The sequence below is a fragment of the Metopolophium dirhodum genome, chromosome 7 (assembly GCF_019925205.1).
Source record: "Metopolophium dirhodum isolate CAU chromosome 7, ASM1992520v1, whole genome shotgun sequence".
Lineage (NCBI taxonomy): Eukaryota > Metazoa > Arthropoda > Insecta > Hemiptera > Aphididae > Metopolophium > Metopolophium dirhodum.
The window spans coordinates 17,483,500-17,509,250 of record NC_083566.1 but is presented as its reverse complement, the minus strand read 5'-3'; the positions used below and the strand labels follow the sequence as shown (position 1 = coordinate 17,509,250).

General features: G+C 30.1%; 1 pseudogene; it reads left to right on the top strand.

The window, feature by feature from the left end:
* Positions 1–3,701: 3,701 nt before the first annotated feature.
* LOC132949581 (uncharacterized) lies at positions 3,702–25,745 on the top strand (annotated as a pseudogene).
* Positions 25,746–25,751: the final 6 nt, after the last annotated feature.

The following is a 25,751-nucleotide window of genomic DNA, read 5'->3' as shown; positions in this document are numbered from 1 at the left end:
TATAATTTGAAAATGATGTGCCCATATAATTTACCTGACCTTCATATTAATTTTTATATAATATTAATCCTTACAATTTATTAATCTGAACAAATAAATAGTAAAATTAAAATTATTTTTATTTTTATAATTTTCTGGACACACGTACATATATTATACATGTACGTGTGTCCAGAAATTCATATTATGAATTATTAAATTATCTCATAATTGATTAAACAATACTAGTAAAACTATATTAAATAATATAAACAATGATAAAAGTTATCTGTAATAATAGAAAATATTTATACCCACATAATTTATGAAATTGATACATTTTTAAACAAACATACTACTATAGTGAATACTTAGTTAAACGACCTAGTGAAATCATTGATTCCAATTTACAATGTATAAATTATATTGAACATATTGCAGATATATGAAATTTACTACTTTAAGAAAAAACCTAATACATAATATAATATTTACTTGGGTAAGAACGTAACATTTTTTTTTTCGATTTGATATTTTTATGCTCATGGTGTCCTACCTACTTTCTTAGCACTCTAAACTATACATTTACTGTAGTTATTGACTATTTGTTGGTATCGTTGCAGTACATTTCAACAACAATGTATTCGACAATCGACATCAGTAAAAATTATCAGCATCATATAAAAACTTTTTTTTATAAATTATCACATGAATATTACCTGTGAAAGTTAATACTAGGTAATATAAATAGGTATGAATGAAAAAGCTAAAAATTATTAATTTTTTTTATAGCTTTCGACATTCAACTTGATAGTTACAAACTTTAATAATTTAACTATTACAACAACATAATATACAAGATGATATATTTAAGTGTTAACACTTATGATTTTGAAAAGTTTTAACTTTTTAATAAATTAATAATAGATTTATTTTTTTAGCCCCTAACGGATAGCTCAAACATGAATTTTTTTTAGCTCACGAATGAAAATATTTTTTTGTTCATTTAAATGGTTGGTGGTTTCCATTGGTTATCTGTATAATATATTATAATTATAATTAGTAGAAATATTACATAAACATATTTGGTATCAAAAAACAAATTTTGGCACGGGCATCGCAGACGGGACAGCTATATTTAATATAAACACTATATATAAAATAATGTATTGTAAAACTCGTATGTGTGAGTGGTGTGAAGGTTGAGCGGTTGTCCAGAGCGGACTACGGTAGATGCGACTTCTACGTCCTGTTTTTTAGACGCCCTTATTGTTTTCGTATTTTTATTTAAATATATCCTGTCAAGTGTAACTATTAACTAACAAGGCCGTATTTTCGGTGCGATTCTAGGAATAACAAAATTAATTCTGTTCCAAACTATTTATTAATTATACTTCTAAATAATTAGCATAATAATCGATGAACATGATGGCGTCGTGTTTAACCATTACTCTGAGCTGCCGGACATTAATCATTTAGTATATTAGTATAGTTCCTACCTTCAAGGAATTCTTGACCTGTAACAACGCCTAGGCGTTTGACACACTATTCATTTTTTAGTCAAAATTATTATTGCCCTTGTTGATTGATATTCTTCGAAATTGCGATAATTACGCATTTGGTATGCAGTTAAAGAAAACAACTGACTAGTTCTTATATTGATATAGATTTACAAATGATGCAGAAATACCTAAAGCCTAACTGGCTACTAATACACTATAGCCAAATCCTCAGCCGAATAAGATCTCATACACTTTTGAGTGCAGAACATGTTAATTGTTATTATTAATTAATAATTGTCTGTATTAATTTTAAAATAAATAATTTGATTAACTAACCAAAAAAATTAAGATTAATTGATTAATATAAAAACTATAATGTATACTTCATCAGCATAATTCATAACTAGTAAACCGAATGGTTCAAGTTTTGATTTTCGACATTATTTTTAGAGTAAATTATAATAATATTTGCATCTGAACATACAGTGTAGATATTAACTAAACAATACAAATTGCCAAATTATTAATAAATATATAAATAATTACCTAAATACCTACATTAATTTTAGGTTTTAGACTGACGGTTTTACTTTTACTTCACCCATTGTAGCTTCCTTGAGATTTGTATAGCTAATAGAATCGGGCCTGCTGAATACGATAAAAAACGGCTGATTCGTAGACATCTCGGAGGGGGGACTTTGATTAGGAACATTACATAAAAACAAACGTTTTTTGGTATAATAAATGATAATAGGTTATAATATGTATACCTATAAACGGGTCTTTTTAACAGCTGTAAGTCATAACACAAGAAAGAGGCGTACCCAATTATAAAATAAAAATTTTTATAGCTTTATTATTATAATTATATAGGTACTATAATAATTGTATTTATTATTGACTATTCAATACGAGCACGTATCATAATAATTTATGAGCTGAAATTATTTTATCTAGTTATTTATATAAGTTAAACTCAACATGAATGAGATTAGCCACATTGACGAGCGATACGACGAAATCAATTCACAACGTTAGTTAATTTACCTATGCGGCTACGTCTGTGCAGTGCAGTGTATTTATTATAAATATCATTTTTAGTCTTTACCTACCAATTTAAAATTCACAAATGTAATGATGCACTGAAAATGAAACGTGGCGAAAAGACTTTAGTTGATTTTTATAAATTTCTACCAGATACACAACATCCAAATTAAAAAAAAAAATGCTATTGATTATATATCTGTATTTGCTACAACTTATTTGTGCGAACAAACTTTTTCCAAAATGAATTCTCTTAATGAAAAAATAATTTCAAAAATGTATTTATACTATATTATATTTATATTTATTTTTATTTAAGTATATTGTAAAGTAAACAATATTTTATAAAAAAAATGTAAAGTAAACATATTTATATGCCTATATTTTCTTTTGGCCTACTTTCACCACAAAGTAATTTACTGTTAATGGAAATATTATAAGACTTTAATTATTTAAATTATTAAACACACGCACTAGTGAATTTTTATTCAAAATAATTAATTTTAATAAGTACTGTTGATTTTTCTGCCAACACTCAATTAGGAACTTCACTTTTTTTAATACTTACATATGGATATTGGTGAAAAATGTAACAGTAACAATAAACTAACGTTAGAATAGTGGCAATAAATATACAAACCATTCAAGTAATTTTAAATAAATTAAATTGACACTTCATTTGCGCTTAAGCTGTTGTAAAGTATAGTGGCCTGTATATATGTATATTATAGGTTATAAGTTAAAACTATGGTGCTTGGAAGTTATAGGAGCTAAAAAAATAAAATAATGCATGTAGGTAAATATGCACAAAAATTGTAAAATATGCATGAAAAAAATGTCAAATAGCAATAATATCCAAAAAAGCCATTTTCTGTTATTAAATTGTATTAAAAGAAATGCAAAATTTGGAAAAATAAGTTTATAATATTTAAAATGTGACAAAAAAACTGTATGTAATTTAGACATTTTATTGAACTGAAAAAAACAGTTAAGAAATTACATTCAAAAAGATAGTACATCGGAATACTCCACGGGGAGGCGCCGTCGGCATTTGCTGTCATTATACCCGAAAACGCGGCTGATGTTATTTTGGCGGCGTTCAGCGCTCTACTGCGCAAGGCTGTGGAGACGCACGCGATCTCCGGCGGCGAAAGGCCGCGGGATGGATATCGATTTTCTCGCTATCTGACGGAACCAAACGGCGTGTGCATGTGTACAACAATATTGTTTCCGATGTCGTCGTAACGTTAAACAATATCATCCGTCGTTCTCCCAGACGATAAATGAACGAATAAAAGTTCTCGCGGACGAGAGTACGGAACGTTTCCCCGAGAAAACCACTCGGACTTGTGTCTTTATTATTATACAGTTGAGTGATTGATAACTTTACGTTTGTAGACTAGTGGGAACAACGCTGCCGTATGATATGGCTTGGAAATTGTTGATAACCGTTCACAATTTCATTGTATTGGCGCAGTGCGGTGAGTACATATAATAATATAATTATGTGTGATATACCGTTGATACCAGCTTGTATACGCGTGATAATGTGATATTTTGCGTAAATATATAATTAGTAGGTATATATACATATAATATTATCTAAAGCCTTTAGAGTTTAAGCTATAGGCATTGGGTATATATTATATATAAATCTAATTAGTGGTGTATTTCAGTATTTGGTAAGTAAATGTATAGGTAAACCACCCCTTAATAATATTTATTTCCCTCAAGGGGCCTTACTACTGCCGTCAATTTCAGTTCAAAAGACCATAAGTTTTGACAAAACTAAAGTTAGTTTACGTTGTCCGATTTTTATTTGAACTCGTCGGAAAATTGTCTATAGATCGTACGAAACTCTTTGAAAAAATGTAATCTTATATTATTGTGAACTGTAAATTAAAACTAGAAAATATACATTTTTTCAAATTATAATTAAAATTAAAAACGGAAAGTGTTTCGTACGATCTTCGTACATTTTTCTGCTGAATTCAATTGATATTTTACGTACGTGAGTGGTATCCGCATCGCATTTCCCTCACACTAATAATCGTATACTACAACTAACGCATATAGATCCCGGGCGGCTAATACGAGATTGGAAATGGCCCAAATGTAGCCCCTTAAATAATAGCTGTAGCGAGGCCCCGTTTTCCGGCTTAGGTATATACCTAATATATCAATATAAAAATGTATACATATAATAATTATTTTTAATTTTTTAATTTTTGTGTTCGCTTTTGTCATAGTGGACTGGTCAGGAAAAATCTACCAGACAAACGCGGCTTTAGAAAAAGAAAACCTCATGTTTTGTTACGAGTGCAATACAATGGTAAACGGGAAAAGCTGCAGTGATTTCACAGACAAGGACGAGTATTTGAGATTCTCTACGAAATGTACAGGAGATAGAAAAACATGCATGGTAAACAACTACAATAATATTAGAATAATGACCTTAAATATTATTATCGGGTGATAACACTGAGCCGTGTAAAAACAATTGAGACAGCCTGTGTCTGCTGCAGCTGATGGATATCAATATGATAATACAATGGAACAATAGGTACACACCAAGTACACGTCATATTAGGAGTTATGACATATTATATAAGGGTATCAATATACCTATTGATTAGCAGTGCTTTACTGAAATTATTTTTAAAGTGTTTTGGTTCGTAAATATTTTTCAAACGCTTTTTATACGTGCCATACCCCGTGTAGTTACCAGCTGTGTCCGACGTAATAGCTAACAATAATAACAATCGACGAAACCACTCTGTAGATAATTATCATCAAGGATATAAAATAAACAGACGAGCAGTGAACATACAGGATTACGAATAAGTAATAATTATTGGGAAAATACGTTTCCAACAACGGGTATAGAACCGGAAACCTAATGTGCGAATGCAACTAAAATATACGTATAACTTTACTAAATTAGGTATCATGTTTCGTTAATCGTTAAGCACAACGTAGTATCTATAATATTAAAATTACACACATTTTTTATATTTTAAACTAACGATAATGCGTAATAAAATAATGTGGTGTATAGTACATATCGAATTATTCAAATTATAATATACTACTCAACCGATAAACCAATAGAATTCTCACTGCATTTTTTATACACTATACAATTTTCGAAATATTTTGATTTATTTTGAACTGTCTAAAGACATTTATAGTTTCCAATTTTTTTAGTTTTTTTTCTATGAATGTAAATAAAATTTTAATTGTTGGATAAAACAGCTTGAAAATTTAATACAAACCTCCTAATATGTTGTTACATTGTTACAATGACATTTAAAAAATATTAAAAATCCATAGTCACAATTTTTTTATAAGCATTTAAAGTTCAAATCTCGACAAAATACATACAGATCATGAAAATGTGCAAATTATTTTGAGTTAGAAATTCATAAATATTTTTCTTTTTAAAAATGTAATACAAGATTCCTCATAAGTTTGTCTACCTTTATCAAAAAAAAAAAAAAAATATCTACAAGAAAGTCAAATTAATTTTTGATGAGCGTTTGAAGTTCATATTTTTACAACATTGGATATTCATTCGATTTCTCATGTAGCCATTTTCTTATTTTGTTGTAATTCAAAAACGAATAACTGTAGATACATGAAAATAGACCATATCATTTTGAAAATATTTTGATTCATTTTGAGCTGTTGACAAATATTTTCAGCTTTCAAATTTTTTAGTTTTTTTTTCTATAATAAATTGTCAATAAAATATATACTATAGGTAATATTTCATACAAACATTTCTGTTTTTTTCTTAAAAATAGAGTCTACAATCATTAAAGAAGTGCATTATTACTAATCAAGTGTTTTAAAGTCGCTGAACTAAGTTCAATTATTTTTCCGACTATTTTAACATAAATTACATCTATAGTTCAAAGACTTATTTATAAAATTATATCACAACTTTTAGAGCAGTTTTTTTTATACGTTTTTTTACATAGATTTTGGTGAACTGTAGGCATGGATATATATATTTTAGTAGATTAGATATGCATGATGGTATATGACCTTAAATTGATATTTGATATAAAAAAATTAATATTTGTTAAATTATTAATTGAGATGTGAAGGTATAATATAGTTTAAATATTTAATAATCATGTAAAGTAAAATAGGTATTTACATGGTATGTTGCGATAAAAATTCAATAAAATTGTTTATTAACAATTTAGGAAATCAGAAAGAATGTCAGTCACGTACTGACATGCTGATTTACATATTAGGGGGATTCCATATACCGTTATTTTCTGTTTTTGTCTAACACACGCGTGACATAGGATTTTTGACGGATTCTTTGCCAAACATTGATCTAATGAAGTGATGAAAATTCTGAAAACAGATTTTAATTCGTCGTCAATTCTACTTAAAATCGACTTTCCCACATTTTTGATTTTTTGATTTTAACTTCTCCAAAAATTAAAATATGAACATTTTTAAATACTTTTTTTAATATGACATTTTTAGGAATTTGGGGAATAATATCAAATATGTGGGAAAGTTGATTTCAAGTAGACTTGACGAAAAATTCAAATCTGTTTTCAGAATTCTTATCGCTTCAATATATCAATTGGAATATTTGGCAAAAAACACGTCTAAAATACTATGTCGCACGTGTGTTAGACAAAAACAGAAAATCACAGTATCAAATCCCCCTAAGTTAATATTTTTTCCATATTAACTTTTAACTAATCGAGTTAAATGTATGGTTTGTTAACTGTTAACTTTAGACTTATCGATCTTGTGTTCTCTTAACTTAACTTGAGTTCATTATTTTCATTAACTTGCCCTCCATTGCGTAACATATAGGCGCAACTAGGGTTAAAATTCTGAGGGGGGGTGGGTTAGAGCTCACCTAACAAAACTATTTATTAATAATAATATCCCATAGAAGGCTTCTATCTAAATCGATAAGGGATATTTTTGGGGGAGCTCAATCATATTAAGAGTGGCAGGGGGGGCATTAGTTGTGCCACTGTTGCGTAAACGTACACATAACCAGCGTATGCTCTTCTGGCCATCCGTAAATACGACATAATATTATTATTACTGTTAATGAGATAAATGTATTAGGTACCTAATTGTAATGTAACACTTCGGTGATACACTATTGTATCCCGATATCCGAAAGCCATCTAAATATCGGGCGATTAATGTCCACGACCAGTCCCATCACCCCCCACGATCACGAAACGATCTCGTTTGGCGGTATGCTGCACGTTTTCGACGGCGTCTCGTTTCCGCCCCGGCCGATTCCATTATCCATATTGATGATTAATCATATACTTCAGCATGAATGATAAATGTTTTCCTTCTCTTAGATATTTTTAAGCACAACATCTGTTTTCAAATTATTTGGAGTTCGATCCGTCGAAATGTGAGCATCTAGAAAGGTGCCACGCAAGTGCGCAACACATGTTTTTCTACCATCCCGAAACACTTGTTGCGTCCGGTGATATTGAATTGACTCCATGCTACTTTTATGTGTTTGAATTGAGTCAATCTTATTATATTAATATCTTTGAATTGAGTCCGTATATAGATTAAATCTCATAACTACCTATAAGCCGGTGGTGACCTTGAACCTGGCACATTATATTACACATACCTAATTATTATTATTTTAAATGAATTGTCTCTTCATACTTACTATTATTACGATTAAAAAAAAAATGTATACAATCACACATAATTATTATTTTTAATATTTTAAATTTTTTAATTAATTGACTCTTTATACTTATTATTACGTTGCGTCCGATCTGCCAGAGATTCAGATGACGGTGTTTTTGAGTTCGTGATATTATGTCATGATCTTACCCCTCTACTCTACTTGTCTCTTACGAATAGTGTTGCCGCTCCCACGGTCCGTGTATGGTCGATGGCCTGAGTTAGCTACAGTATTCGCTATACCCACGGTCCTGCATGTGTGGCCATGGATTTTCAGCTGTATCCGCAGCAGGTCTATATGATAAACGCGGGTTTCGTCTTGTCATAGTGCCAAATTAGACTATTGAGATCCACCAAACCCGATGACTTTCCCACTGTATGTATTCTACTCTTGTCTCTTGCATCATATTATATAGTTTTCTGCGGTTGGCCCTTTTGCCATATGCAGTATATGTTAAATTGTTATAACTCTTAATTGCTTTCCCAGGGTATAGTCATAATGCTAAGACGATCCTGAATACAATTATATTATTATGTAATAAAATATTGCCGAGTCCTAGCGTACAGCGAAGCGTAGGACGACTTGATATATTTAATATTATAATTCTCAGAATACATCGACGAGGAGTTATACTTATGACATTAACAGTTGTATTATGATTGATTAGTAATAAGGAGAGATTCATTTTTAAGAAAGGGGTACGATGAAAGACAAAGGTTAACAATGTTAATATAGTAATATACGTACAACTAAGACGTGCGTATACGTATAAGCAAGATTAATATAATATACTGTAGTAAGCAAGCTACTACTTAATAGTAAAACAAATCCCACGGGTACATAATCATACTATACTATAATTTAGATACTGTAATTCGGCATATATCGGATAATAGAAACGGAAATAAGGGTTCCTTCTGTTTATTAAATAATATTACATTTTAATGTCTTGTTTGAGAAACGGATATTAGGAACTCATTGAACCATATAATTGCTCTGTATACCACAATGTTCAAAATATAAAAATATGAAACAGTAGAATGATTATTTTGATTACAACACTGTACGCAACGATAGTCATTATAAAAAATATTAAAATTATATTAAAAACGATTATATCAAATCGAATACACAGAATTATACTGGAAGTCATAAAATGCGTGGGCCGGAACGATGGTCACACACATCACATCCGTGAGTCGAGATACAGTAGCTATAGGCAAGGGGTACGGGGAACTGCATATAAAAGGGAGCCCGAATCGGCCTGTTTTCAGACGTGTACTACCACCCATTAGTGCAAGCACCTTCACGCCACTCTGTACGAGCATTATTTTGGACTTAGAAAATTATCAACAATATAATAAAATTCACAATAAACAACAACTGTCTTTTATTTATTATCAACCACGACTACAACATCAAACAAATTGTCTGCGACCTGCAACTATAATATCTTGGCAGCCACTTATCTACTATTAGAACTACGATAGTAGGTACCAAGTTACCGAGAATATTACAATACCTTTGGAACGACGAAATGTTATTATAATATTGTACGCATTTGTAATAGAATATAATATATTAATAATCAATCATGCTAATAAATAGCACTGCGTGGTTCATAATCAAAATGCAGCTACACGGGATGAGCGTGGGCCGTAATATTATAAGCATTTCCGAGAAGATTGTGGATGTACCTAACCGCATCCGTAGATAGGTACTCTTATCGATAGGCTGGGGGAGAGAGGTAGGACTATGTATAGGAGACCCCGAAACGGCCGGTTTTCAGACGTGTTTTACCCAAACTGAAACGAGCACCTCTTAACACGACAGTCAGTTTAATAAAACAATAATTTGGACTTGGAATATTTCGAACAGAATTAATTTGGACTTAAAAAAATATACGAGTGAACCGAATATTTTTCTGAACGATTAGGATTATTGTGTGCGAAATATTATAACTACGGTCATAATCGCACCAATTTTTGAAGTGGTTTATCCGAATGATAAAATTATTACAACATAAATTATTCAAATAAGACTACACAATTATTTTACACCCGAGTTCATCCTATTTCCCATTGTACGTCAACTGGTACGAGTTGCCTTACAATACAATACCATGATATTATGCGTACGGCCGGAGTTGTAGGCGTAGCATATTTATTAATATGCGAAAGGAGCACTATTTCATGGGTAAGTCGAATATAATATTGTGGCTATAACCCTGGGATGTTGTTCTATGGTCGTTTCCAGGAATGCGTAAAGGTTAACCCACACACTGCATCGGTGGCGGCAAAACGAGTCCGCACCACAATTATTTACCACCACCTCGTCGGTACAGTCAAGATAAAAGAATTTTACCGCCACCGCTGCAATGTGTGGCGACTTAACACATGTCTTAGGTCTTATAAAATTATATTATGTATTATCAAACTATAGGAAATTTAGTTTGTATAGCCATCTGCAGCACCGCATATTATTCTAAAACCGTATTTTATATTATGATACCTATATAGGCTATAATCACATCGAAATAATATACCAACGTGCTGAGTGCGGGTTAACATTTTAATGATATACGCCTATCACATTATATTGATATTTACCTAAACTCAAATAAAAACGTTATTGTATCTGTGTAGTTTTGTAATGAACCCAATAATACGCATGATATATTATTGTGATCGTTTCGCCTTCGGCTACATTAGGCAACATAAAGACTAGATAAATATTAGCACATAGAAATGCGACTAAATAAATCAAAGTCATATATCCTTTAGAAAGCCTATGGGAATATAACGAGAGGGCAATGCGATCTTAAAACCGCATTTAAATAGGTCCTACAACTTCACTTGAATCATAAATCATAAATATATGAATATAATATTTAGATATTGTTATGAAATATACATATATATAATATATATATATATATATATAATGCATAGTATCTAAATATTGACGGATGGCTAGACGTGTTACACCATAGTACAGACGAACTGAAAGAACGTGAAGGTTCACGAGGGACAACATAACAACTTTGTCAATTTGGACGAGTATTTTATGCAGAAGAAATTTAATAAACAACTTAACTTTTCAACAAAGTCTAATTATTTTGTCAAACCTACCTGAGAAATCCTTTACCAACGGTCTTGCTACCTGCAACCTATAAACTAAGTAGTTAATTCAATTGCTAGTTTATAACAGTATTATACTTCCATTAAAATCAAAATACACTAAACTTAACAGCACACTTCATTTTCATCAAGTATAATATTATTATTAATGAATAGTGTAACGGATAATATCCGTTAACTACTATTAAATAATGAGCATAGGTAATTAACAGACAGGTATAATGAATAATAAAAAGGTGGGTAAGTGGATGTCGATCTGCTGTACAGTATGTGACAAGTGAGTCACTGTAATGGATGGTGTTACATTTGAATTCAATGATATAATATCATTGTATTAGAAAAACGATTCTGAGCGAAAACGGTCAGTCAGCCTATGATATTACCAAGTATACCTATTTGATGATATTATTGTGAATAAAGTAATATTTATATATAACCTATTTACGTAAAACCTTTTTTTAAATTTTCAATCCTTAGCTATAAAAATTGATCATTTTATACATTTTTAACTACAAAATAATTAATAAATTATAAATTTGATAAATGTTGTCAAAATTTGAACATTAAATGCTTATAAAAAAAATTGTGCCTATGTATTGTAATATACTCGGGAGCTTGGTACCTACTATCGTAGTACTGATAGTAGATAAGTGGCTGCCAAGATATTATAGATGCAGGTCGCAGACAATTTGTTTGATGTTGTAGTCGTGGTTGATAATAATTAAAAGACAGTTGTTGTTTATTGTGAATTTTATTATATTGTTGATAATTTTCTAAGTCCAAAATAATGCTCGTACAGAGTGGCGTGAAGGTGCTTGCACTAATGGGTGGTAGTACACGTCTGAAAACAGGCCGATTCGGGCTCCCTTTTATATGCAGTTCCCCATACCCCTTGCCTATAGATACTGTATCTCGGCTCACGGATGTGGTTGGTGTAAACATCGTTCCAGCCCACGCATATTATGACTTCCAGTATAATTCTGTGTATTAAATTTGAAATAATCTTTTTAATATGATTTTAATATTTTTATAATGACTATCGTCGCGTACAGCGTACAGCGTTGTAATCAAAATAATCATATGGTATATATTTTTTATATTTGAACATCTGTCGTATACAGAGCAAATTATGGTTCAGTGAGTTCCTAATATCTACCGTCTCTTACCCAAGACATTAAAATGTAATATACAGAAAGAACCCTTACCTCCGTTTCTATTATCCGATTTATGCCGAATTACAGTATCTAAATTATAGTATAGTATAATTTATGTACCTGTGTAATTTGTTTTATTGTTAAGTAGTAACTTGCTTACTACAGTATTTTTAATATTTTTCAACTGCTATTATAACGATATATCAGGAGCCTTATATTAAATTTTCAAGCTTTTTTACCCAACAAAAAAAAAAACCTAACCAAATAAAAAAATTGAAAACTGACAATGTCCGTAAACCGCTCAAAAAGGTCAAAATATTTTCAAAATTTTATCGTGTATATAAAATGCTAATATAAACATTCAAAGAAATTTTCAAGTGTCTATAGTCATTCGTTTTTTAATTACAATAAAATAAGAAAATTGTTACATGAGAAATCGAGTGAATATCAAATGTTGTAAAAATATAAATTTCAGACGCTCATAAAAATTTAATTTAAGTTTCTTGTGGACATTTTTTTTTTTGATTAAGGTAGACAAACTTATGAGTAATGTTATATTACATTTTCAAATCTTATTTTCGTCATTTTTACGTATTTTGTCAAGATTTGAACAAAAAAATTGTAACTATGGATTTTTAATATTTTTCAAATATCATTGTAGCAATATATTAGGAGATTTGCATTAAATTTTCAAACTTTTTTACCTATCAAATAACATTTTATTCACATTAATAGAAAAAAAAAACTAAAAAAATTTGAATATGAAAATGTCCGTAAACAGTTCAAAACAAATAGAAATGTTTTGAAAATTGTATCGTGTATAGAAAATACGAATATAAACAACCAGTGAAAATTACATGTATCTGTAACGGTCATACGTTTTAGAGTTACACCAAAAACCAAAATCGGTTTTGTTGAAAACCAATTTTGCGTTAAAATTCCCGTTTTTCCTCAATTTTTATTTTGTTTTTCCCCGCGCTTTTGAAAAGTATTGGGAATTTTTTACTTTTACCTCCCAAAGTATCAAATAGATTCACATTTTCCTATCAGAAAAGATAATGTTCTAAAAAGAGATGACAGGTGCAAAAAAAAATAAAATACACACATCGTTGTAAAATCCATTCATTCATCGCTCCGCTCATAATCTAAAACCAAGATAAAATGAGGTGTATAAAAATAAGAAAACAGAAATTACGCAGTTACGTCAGATGGTACCAACAAGAACATAAAATAGAAGAAGGGGGGGGGGGGGGTACCGCATATAGTATGTATTTATGCGTATAATTATATATATTACAAGGCCATAAGAAGTCCCGAAATAAACCTGAAACCAATGTATAGATGTGTTCTGGATTCAGTACGAGACCGTCGGTTTGCGTCGATTAAATTTTTTTGAATGTTAACGGAGTACTGTACTAGGTACCTACCCAAGTTATAAATTAAATAAACGTATTTAATAAAGATACAACTATACAAGTCGTTTCGTTCGACTTCAATATTGGCGATTTTCAGTTATTGTTGACACCCACCCGTAGGCCGTAACTACTTTTCGAATGGGTGTCGACTTAGGTACATTAAATTCACGTAATGAGTGCCACTGATATATACACACATATTATACAGACACGCGTCGTTTTCTTATATTACGTTTCCGTCCTGAATGTACAACTTGTCTTCTGAGGGTTTTGAGTATTCAATCATGAAGAATGTAACTTGTAATATTATATACTGCGTGGAAAGTATAATATAATATAATACATAATATTATTATATAATATATATATATATGATCAACCCAGGTGTGACGTCTCGTACCGTTTACTGTATATTATACGAGCAGGTTATAATATATAGGTATCTACCTACGTAATAATATAATATTAATTGCAGAAATACAGTGTACACTGGACGCCTTGGAGTACTCTATAATATTATAACATGATATGATTATGATAAATTATTAATAACTGAAGTAATAGTAAATAATGCACAGGTTTCATATAATTTTCAATTTGATGGTAGTGGTGTACCGACACAGTTTTGCATCTGTCTTCCTATTAATTAATTCCAACATTATAAAGGCTTCGTTAATAAATGATTTTATAATATGTGGGTATAGGTACCTACTAAATGAGAAACGCGTATTGTATTGTAACAGTTACAATTTAATTAAAAAAAAGAAAATTTCACTCTTGATATATTTCAATGAAATTATGAAAAATATTTTCTCTTCTTTTAAACGTGTTTGATTATAGATGATTAGAAATAATATATTGATTACACACTTAGAAATAAAGAGAAACATATTATTTTTATTGATTTATTATCTCATATTTGTATATTCTATATGTAGTGCTGAAAAATATTCCTATCATTATTTTGAGAGTAAAAACATTTTTTTTTATGAGTTTTAAAATATTGTTGTATTGTCAGTGATCCAAAAGATAATAGTTTGAAATAATGTTGAAGCCAATTTCAACCAGTAAATAAAATAATAGTGTATATTTTCAGTAATTATTAGGTGTACAAAAGTCGTATATGTGTGTGTATGTGACTGAGTGATGTGATTATGTGAAGGTGCTATGGACTCTTTTATTTAATACTTAGAATATAATATAATATAGTATAATATGCATTCGCAGAGCCATGGCTCTCAACAATATGTCATGATGTTGAGTTGGTTTATAAGTTTGTAACTTAAGAGATAAAGGAATTGTTTAAATTTGATATATTATATATTTGTTAAAGGAATTCGATACCGTGATTTTCTGTTTTTGTCTAACGCACACGTGACATAGGATTTTAGACGTGTTTTTTGCCAAACATACCAATTGATCTAATGAAGTGATAAGAATTCCAAAAACAGATTTGAATTTGTCGTCAAGTCTACTTGAAATCGACGATCCCACATTTTTGATTTTAGATTCTGAGTGGAACGATGGATGTATTGATTTTACAATGATGTGTGTTTTTAAGATTATGAGCGAAGCGATGAATGTATTGATTTTACAATGATATGTGTTTTTTTTTATTATTTTTTAAATTTAAATTTTTATTTTTGTGTCTGTCATCACCTTTTAGGACAGTAAAAGTTCTTGGATTTTCTTCAACAGTAACTTTTCTGATAGGAAAGTGAATCTAGTTGGTACTTTGGGGGGTCAAAAGTAAAAATTTCCCAGTAGTTTTCACAAGCGACGTGAAAAACAAAAGAAAAATTAAGGAAAAACGGGAATTTTTACGCAAAATCTGTTTTCGAGAAAATCGATTTTGGTTTTTGGTGTAACTCTAAAACAAATGACCGTAGGGACATGAAATTTTCACTGAATGTTTATATTAGCATTTTCTATACACCATAAAATGTTGAAAATATTTTGACTCTTTTTGAGCTGTTGACGGTCATTGTCAGTTTTCAATTTTTTTAGTTTTTTTTTCTATAAATATCAATAAAATTTTATCTGTTGAGTAAAAAAGCTTGAAAATTTAATAGAAGGCTCCTAGGTTATTTTTTCAAAGGCAGATGAAAAAAATTAAAAATCCTTAGTCACAGTTTTTATTTATAAGCATTTAAAGTTCAAATTTTGACAAAATACGGAAAAATCACGAAAATTAGCAAATTATTTTGAGTTGAGAATTCATAAAAATTTTTCTTTTTAAATCTAAGATTTGAAAATGTAATATAACATTACTCATAAGTTTGTCTACCTTAATCAAAAAAAAAAATGTCTACAAGAAACTTAAATTAAATTTTTATGAGCGTCTGAAATTTATATTTTTACAACATTTGATATTCACTCGATTTCTCATGTAACAATTTTCTTATTTTATTGTAATTAAAAAACGAATGACTGTAGATACTTGAAAATTTCACTGAATGTTCATATTAGCATTTTCTATACACCATAAAATGTTGAAAATATTTTGACTCTTTTTGAGCTGTTTACGGACATTGTCATTTTTCAATTTTTTTAGTTTTTTTTCTATAAATATCAATAAATTTTTATTTGTTGGGTAAAAAACCGTGAAAATTTAATATAAGGCTCCTGATATATCGTTCTAATAGCAGTTGAAAAATATTAAAAATACATAGGCACAATTTTTTTTTATAAGCATTTAAAGTTCAAATTTTGACAACATTTATCAAATTTTTAATTTATTAATTATTTTGTAGTTGAAAATGTTTAAAATGTTAAACTTTTATAGCTAAGGATTGCAAATTTAAAACAAGGCTCCACGTAAATAGGTTATATATAAATTACTTTATTCACAATAATATCATCAAATATACTTGGTAATATCATAGGCCGACTGACCGTTTTCGCTCAGAATCGTTTTTCTTATACAATGATATTATATCATTGAATTCAAATTTAACACCAGCCATTACAGTGACCCACTTGTAACCTACTGTACAGCAGAGCGACTTCCACTTACCCACTTTTTTTGATTTTAACTTCTCCAAAAATTAAAATATGAACATTTTTAAATACTTTTTTTAATATGACATTTTTAGGAATTTGGGAATAATATCAAATATGTGGTAAAGTCGATTTCAAGTAGACCTGACGAAAAATTCATATCTGTTTTCAGAATTCTTATCGCTTCAATAGATCAATTGGAATATTTGGCAAAAAAACACGTCTAAAATACTATGTCGCGCGTGTGTTAGACAAAAACAGAAAATCACGGTATCGAATCCCCTTAAGCAACTTATAAATTATATGTAAAAATCTTACATATTTTCTTTGTTTCATACAACAAACAAACTTTTAAAAATGTTCACTTGGAATTTGACGACTATAAACTTTAAGATATAATAAACATTTTATTTTTATTTTTCATGGAAATGAAATATTTCATGAAATTTTAAAACCCTAATTGTAACGAATGATATCCGTTTACTCCTACGTATACCAAATAATAAGTATAAGCAGATAACATGCAGATATAATAAATAATGCAAATATAATTATTACGGCAATGTAAATCAAATAAGGAACATAGGTAATTAATAGACAGGTATAATAAATAATAGAAATAAGATACACAACTAAGATAGTCAAGGAGGTTAATTGGAAATCCATTATAAACCACCAATTACATTACCTAATAAGTTATATTTAGAAAAAACCACATCAGATATACGAAATTGTCAATCGCCTATAAAACAATGGGAACTGGGCATATATATATATATATATATATAACGTACATAAATAGAAACAGGAAAGTAGTATCTAATAAATGATTGACAACCATGGACACAGTGATAGGACTTTTTGCACAACAAGCGTGCAGGATATAAATAGCACTCTTTGAGCAATACGGATAAGTCGATAGGCATGGGGGGAGGTAGGGGAGAAGGAGACCCTTATAAAAGCAGACCTAAAACGGCCTGTAATCAGACGTGCACACGGCCCATTGCCATCACAAGCATCTTCACGACACTCAGCACCAGAGTTATATTATTTGGACTTAAAATAATTTTCACTAGAGTAAATCTTAAATAAATGTCTTTTACAACTCAACAAGTTTTATTATTTCAATCAACAAGACGAAATCCTCTTCTCCCCGGTCTTGCTACCTGCAACCCGGTAAACCACACAATCAACCCGATTGTCAGTTTACCACAGTATATTAATATTGTATTAAATGTACAAAAAACACCAGCCGATAATGTACCTATAATATCGAATAAAAATATTATTATGTAGGTATATATGACTGCATAATATTATACCAACTGCTTGGCTACTAGTATCGGTCAACATTTTCATTGGATATTTTACGCCGAATCTACGATCTTATTTGCTAAGATATCTGTAGTATAAAATAATACAATAACGAAAACATCATATGCGTTATAATACATTTTTGAATATTACGTTCCCCAACATGGTTGACGATAATATAACTATTGTTGTGAACCCCTGAATAATATTATATTATATTGTGTTCACATATAATATAATATTAACAGTATAAGGATAGTGTGTTGGTCGACAGCTCGTTGACAGGAATCCGCTGACTAGGCGATTCGGCGTCCGGCTGAACCGTAGGCCGACACACAGGGAGGACTGGAGGAGGTTAGTCAGTCGTATTAGAACAGAGCATTATACATAACGTATGTTTAAGAAGAACATTTTATAATATTTACACAACTAGTTAAAGTTAATACCCGAAATAAAACCTATAATTAATATTGATCTAATCGTGCGTTGAATTATTTGTGTTGGAACCACGGTTCCATAACACTATATTGAAGTTGTAATAATCATAATTGTTGTTAAAAGTATGACAAAAGACGATTTTTACAATACACCCATAATAACGAAACGTTTAATATAGGCTAAACATAATCTTCCTTTGAAAACACGAGAGGTTTATGAAGTAAAGCTGTTTTAAGTTTATAGCCGACAAAGGTCGTAGCGTGGTTGACATAGCGTTCGGGAGAGCGTTTGAGACATTTTATAATTCGTAAACCGCAATTGTTGTCATCCGAAATCCGATTCTACAATAACTACGGCTAAAACGAAATGTAATCGAGTAAAAAAAAAAAGATCCTAAGAAGAATTTCTTTCCTTTGAGAGTCGACGCGTTTGCTCGAGTATATGTATATTACATCGCCTATCGCTATTATTTTTTTTTTCATTGTGTTCATAACTATAAGACAACGAGTATACAACGTACTTTTCGTAAGATATTGTGTCGTTTCACATCTGTCTCATATTAATATGTGAAACGAAAAAATTAAAACGACCGCGGTAACGGGGAATAATAAGAGAAACTATACATTAGCATTTTTTTCTTTTTTAAAGAAATTTCGATGTTTTTTGAAGTCCAGAGGTCTTTGTCTACAGCTGTATTCGGACGGCCTAAGAAAACGAAATATTAGTTATTTATTATTACCTACATAATATGAACAACATTATAGACCTATATCAGCTATTTTTGATTTTCAAATTTTAAATCGATTTGTACATTATAAAAATTATAAAACAATTATGATTTTAGTATACATTTTGAATACAATTTTTTAATTTCAATATACATTTTAAATATTATTGAAAAAAATATTTGATTTTGATATCACTTGATTTCTTAGATAATATTTAAAATCGACCCATAATAATAAATCATTTATTCGTTTAACCCATCTGAAAATGCTGAGCAAATTTATATGCCACACGTCTTACTAAATTTAATCTAATATCGATTCACTCATTTTTATAAAAAAGTATATAAATAAATAATTTATTATATTTAATATGTTTGTAAAATATATTATGCATAATATATACTATATACAGGGTGTTCAAAAAGTTAGGAAACTTTCATTTGACTGATAAACAATAGTATGTTATAATTAATGAGGTGATTAAAAATTTTACCTAATAAATGCGCAGCAGTTTTATCTGTTATTGCTAGGTATAAACCGTTCAGGTAGGCATAATAATATGTAAACAGTAATAATTAAAAAACTTCCAAAGTTTTTGAACACCTTGTGTATTATAAAATATATTATAGGTATTTAACTGGATTTATTATGCGACAAGATTCGGTGATAGACGATCTTCATAGGCCCACCCGCCCCCCCCCCCCCCTTTGCGCACGCTTATGGTCGGCTCCTTTCATATGGACGGCTCCTTTTGTGTGGGCGTCACGTGTATTTTGCAAGTGTTTTTGTCGTGGTCGTGGAAACTTGCTGTTTTCGTAGAAACACTAAATTCATCTTCATAGTTATGAATTATTATAGTTTTGCCGAATTAGAAGGATACTTACGGATACTATGTACGTTTTCTAAACATGTGAATCTAGTAATTTTAATCGACCATAAATTTGTGACTTGGTCAACAGTTTCTTATACATTACTTATATTACCTACTTTTGATGCAATGTGTAAGGTAAAAAACTACTAGTCATATTCTTAAATATTCGTTATATGGCCGTTTAAATTAATTCGTAGAATTCATATTTCATAGCCCGCAACATTGGAAAGCATCGTGTTAAGTATTCCAGAAAAAAATATGCTAATGCATCGAAATTCAAGTCCTACTTTTATCCTACAATATTATATTATTATCATGGTGTGTGCGAACACGTTATACATTTATATTGTCATTTCTCCTTGACCCTTATAATAAATTGTGCCCAAACAAGTTCCGGTTTTACATGTAAAAATTAGATTGTGCGCAATCTAGTTGCAGCCTTGATATTTTTAAGATATAGCTGCCAATAGAAATTTAACTTTAGTACCTAACTATTTTCGACCACTCCTATATTATTTATTTGATATACTACATTTAGAAAGGTCGTTTCTCAACTTGTTTGCGGGAATTCACTTGATATTACATTTGCGTAGGTAGTGAAAGCTGTAGAATATTAAATATCATAATTAATATTATTACAAACGTATTTCGATTATCACCAATATAAATCAAATTTGTTACCTAATATTTTTCGAAAATCCATTAATTTTTTTAGTGCTTTAAATAATTGTATTCATCCATAGTCGATTCGTGTGAACGTTTCCCTTTAAGCCATGGGCTGAAAGCTGAAGCAATAACTGCTTTTTACAGCGTCCAATAAGAAATCGTGTCACGCATGTGTACAGATATCCGGGGGGGGGGGGGTCACTCCATAATACCTATATAAAGCGGTCCGCGAGAGCACACTATTTAGTATTTACCGACTATTTTCAGATGAAGATATTTTATCACTTGTTGCTCATTGAATCTTGATGCCAGTGACCAGTCGACTTTACATACGAATGAAGTATAGTTTCCGACTTGGACATTGTGCATTTGTGCGCCATCCTGAATTGTTTTTGAACTTAATTTAATTTAATATGATATTATTTATCACTCTAAAAAATAATTTTATTACTGCAGTTTACTATCATATTATAATTTTGAACACTGCACGTCGATTCCCTATATCAATCATAATATATTTTATAAGTCAAAGTTTTCATAAAATATCTACTGCTCATCATGAAATTATAAAAAAACATAGGTTGTCATAAAAATAGTAATACCTAATATTAAAAAAAGCTGTCAAGTAAGTAACCGCTGTATTGTATAGTACCTATATAGTTGTTGACTATCGGGTGTACATCATCATTGAATAGGCCCTGTAATAGTGTAATGAATGTGTTAAATTTGAACTCAATGATATATTGATATGCAAGGCTGGGCAAGTTAATGATTTTTTTTAACTCAGTTAAGTTAAGTTAATATGCACCAATAACAATAAGTTAAAAGTTAAAAGTTAATTTAATTTTAGGTTAACTCAGTTAAGTTAAAAGTTAATACACATTTTTTTTTAACTTTTTATTTAGTTAAAAAAAAGTTAATTTTTTTTACGCATTTTTATTTTCTTACAAACCCTGAAACCCAAAACTAATTTTTGGACTGTGACTAGAAAAAATGTTTATACTCTATACAGTATATTATTGAACTTCATTGAAGTTTTCATTTCCAAAAAAAAGAACAGTAATTACCTTACCTATATATAATAAGTAGTCAATAAATACCTAAAAATAATGAATTAATATTATTTAATCAAGCCTTGAAAACAGATACTATTTGTGTGTGTGGGTTTGAAATGGAATATTACTGTGTTTAATAAATAATCACTAAATATTGTATTAAATAGATAGGTACTAGGTATTACATACTTAGTAAAATACTAAAATATAACATATAATTTAAAGAAAAAGATAATAAATAAGTTGAAATAGTTGGATAATTATATAATATTTTATTATTTCAACATACACATTTTAGTCATATAAATATAGATATAGTTATTATATTTTATATAGTATATTATATTTTAATAAATTATAAACGTGCATACTGCATACTGTTTGTGTCGTCCGTGTATAACCAAAGGTTCACAACTGAACACTGGTAAAATTTCAGGACCACATCACACAAAATCATAATATCGATAATTGGTTTTTATTTATTTTTCGGCTTGTTGGATATTTTTTTCCCGAAATGGCGACTTCGGTTATCGATAACAATAATATACCCATAAGGGTATAGCCATAAATCATAATGCCATATAGTCATAATGGGACTATATTATTATGTCTATATTTTTATTGTTACTTGATATTATTAATTTATTTAATAATAATATAAAACCTTTTATTATAAAATATTGTCTGATGTATCACTATACAGGGTGTTTCTTTAAAGTACAGAGTGATTGGAAAAATATAAAATTTTTAAAAATTAACTTAACTTATTCTGTAAAATGAAAATCAACTCGTTGATTTCACGTTAATTAAAAAATAAGTTTAATAAGTTAATAGTTAAGTTAATGAATATCCAAAAGTAACTAGTTAAGTTAAAAAGTTAAGATAAAATTAACTTTTTAACTTAACTTTAACTTTTTAACTCGTTAATGCCCAGGCTTGTTGATATGTAGGTACCTACATTTTTGTAGGTTTTATAGGTATGCGACGAAAAAAGATTCTGGGTGAAGATGGTCTAACTTATTGGTAAGGGTAATTAACCAAGGTTATACCTGTAGTAAGCAAGCTACTACTTAATAGTAAAACAAATCCCACGGGTACATAATCATACTATACTATAATTTAGATACTGTAATTCGGCATATATCGGATAATAGAAACGGAAATAAGGGTTCCTTCTGTTTATTAAATAATATTACATTTTAATGTCTTGTTTGAGAAACGGATATTAGGAACTCATTGAACCATATAATTGCTCTGTATACCACAATGTTCAAAATATAAAAATATGAAACAGTAGAATGATTATTTTGATTACAACACTGTACGCAACGATAGTCATTATAAAAAATATTAAAATTATATTAAAAATGATTATATCAAATCGAATACACAGAATTATACTGGAAGTCATAAAATGCGTAGGCCGGAACGATGTTTACACCAACCACATCCGTGAGCCGAGATACAGTATCTATAGGCAAGGGGTACGGGGAACTGCATATAAAAGGGAGCCCGAATCGGCCTGTTTTCAGACGTGTACTACCACCCATTAGTGCAAGCACCTTCACGCCACTCTGTACGAGCATTATTTTGGACTTAGAAAATTATCAACAATATATTAAAATTCACAATAAAGCAGCAACTGTCTTTTTATTTATTAGCAACCTCGACTACAACATCAAACAAATTGTCCGCGACCTGCAACTATAATATCTCGGCAGCCACTTATCTACTATTAGTACTACGATAGTAGGTACCAAGCTACCGAGAATATTACATACCAAACAATTATTTTAAATTTTAATATTGTTATTAACATTTTTACAAACGATTGTATTATTTTCTCTGATTATCATTAAATAGTAGGTTATAGGTGCCTACTAAGAATTTTTAATTTCTACCTCCCAAAAGTACCAACTGGATCCATTTTGCTACCATAAATCTTCCTCAAAGTTGGTGAATACAGCATTTTTTCTATAAGAAAAAACTAAAAATTGTCTTCACACACAGCAATAAAAATTTGTTCGCCTCCGCTCAGAATCTAAAAAAAAACATCCATCGTTATTAAGTCAATACATTCTACATTCGGCTCGGAATCTAAAATCACTATAGGTAGTAAATAATTCGATTTTTCTTACAATGATATAATAATATTAATTAAGCAAGTGGCATTTCAAATGAAATGAGCATTTAAGAATTTTGTTTTTCAATAAATATAATAACCGACTGACAAAAAAATTGTTGTTGTGGTTTTTGCCTTCTGGTAGGTTTTGCGTCCCCTTTCGAGTCTTCTTTTCAGTGGGTTCTGTATTCACATATTATGTACCAACATATATGAAATCAAATAAAATAAATAAAAAAATATATATTGTAACCAATAATTTAGTATGACTTTGACAACAAAAATGACATGAGCGCGGTGTCCACAGGTGAAACGATATTCGTACACGACGAGCAACGAGAGCACCACTTCCGGCCAACAGCTCTGGTCACTGGAACGCAACTGTTCGGGCAAATGCGAGGACGGGTGCATCGTGATCGGCGAACGGATCAAGATCTACGCGTGTCAGGCGTGTTGCGAGTCGCCGCTGTGCAACGTGTCCAACGGATCCGACCGTCGGTCCTCGACTCCGTCGTTTGTCGTTTGTCTGGCGTTCTTGTTCTTGCTCTTGAGAACTGTCGTCGATCAGCTACAGTCGCCGTCGTCGAAACGACCGTCCGCCCCATTCTTTTTCCACTTCTTCGTCCTCGTCGTCCGCTCCATTCCACTTGTCATCAGACACTAGACACTTGACAAAAAAAATCAATACATATTTTATATTTTTATCAGCGAACCTATTCACCTCACGGTTTGCCGCTTTCGACACATCGTTGATATATTTTTTCCCCTAAAAAAAAAATAAATATAATATAATTACATATTTTTAGGTAGTACCTATTAGGTACCTATATTGTACGTATAATAGGTGTGTACCTATATAATACCTAGTACCTACCATATTATGCAATACATGTACCTATTATACCAATTACCTATACCTACTATAGAAGACATCAGAGGGGCCGAAACATAATCTAAAACTCGTTGACAAAATGCCTACCGATGAGTGATGAATGATGATCCACCTCCGTAAACCAATTATTTACACTTTTAAGTATTAACTAATAAATTAATATCGAAATAATAATATAGTAATATCGAACGAGGATAACCACTATAATAAGTACATACTATATCACATGACACGTATCAGTGGCGTATTTAGGTTTTTGTGTTATGAGGGAATATGATTGTATCCAGTAGCCCCGCCTCTAAAGTTAGAGTCCCTAAGTTAGAACTCCGAAAACTTTACTGGCGGGGCTACTGGATAAAATCATATCCCCCCCAAGACAACCCCCCCCCCCCCGTAAATACGTCACTGACACATTTCATAGGTAAAACACATTTTCAGCGTCTCTATATTATAATAGGTATATTATATGATTTTGATAAATATTTTGTGATTTACTGTGCTAAGTAAAATATTATTGGTATCTATCTACCTAGTACTTTTTATATAATATTATAATATAATATAATAAACTATGTTTTTTTCGTACTTTATTTTGTGAAAATCAACGATTTTTGTTTCCTATAAAAATGTTCTTTGTATTTGTAGCTATTTGGATTTTGCCAGTTGCCATTATATCTGTATTGTAATATAAAATTAATAAATAATAATATCTTTACCTATA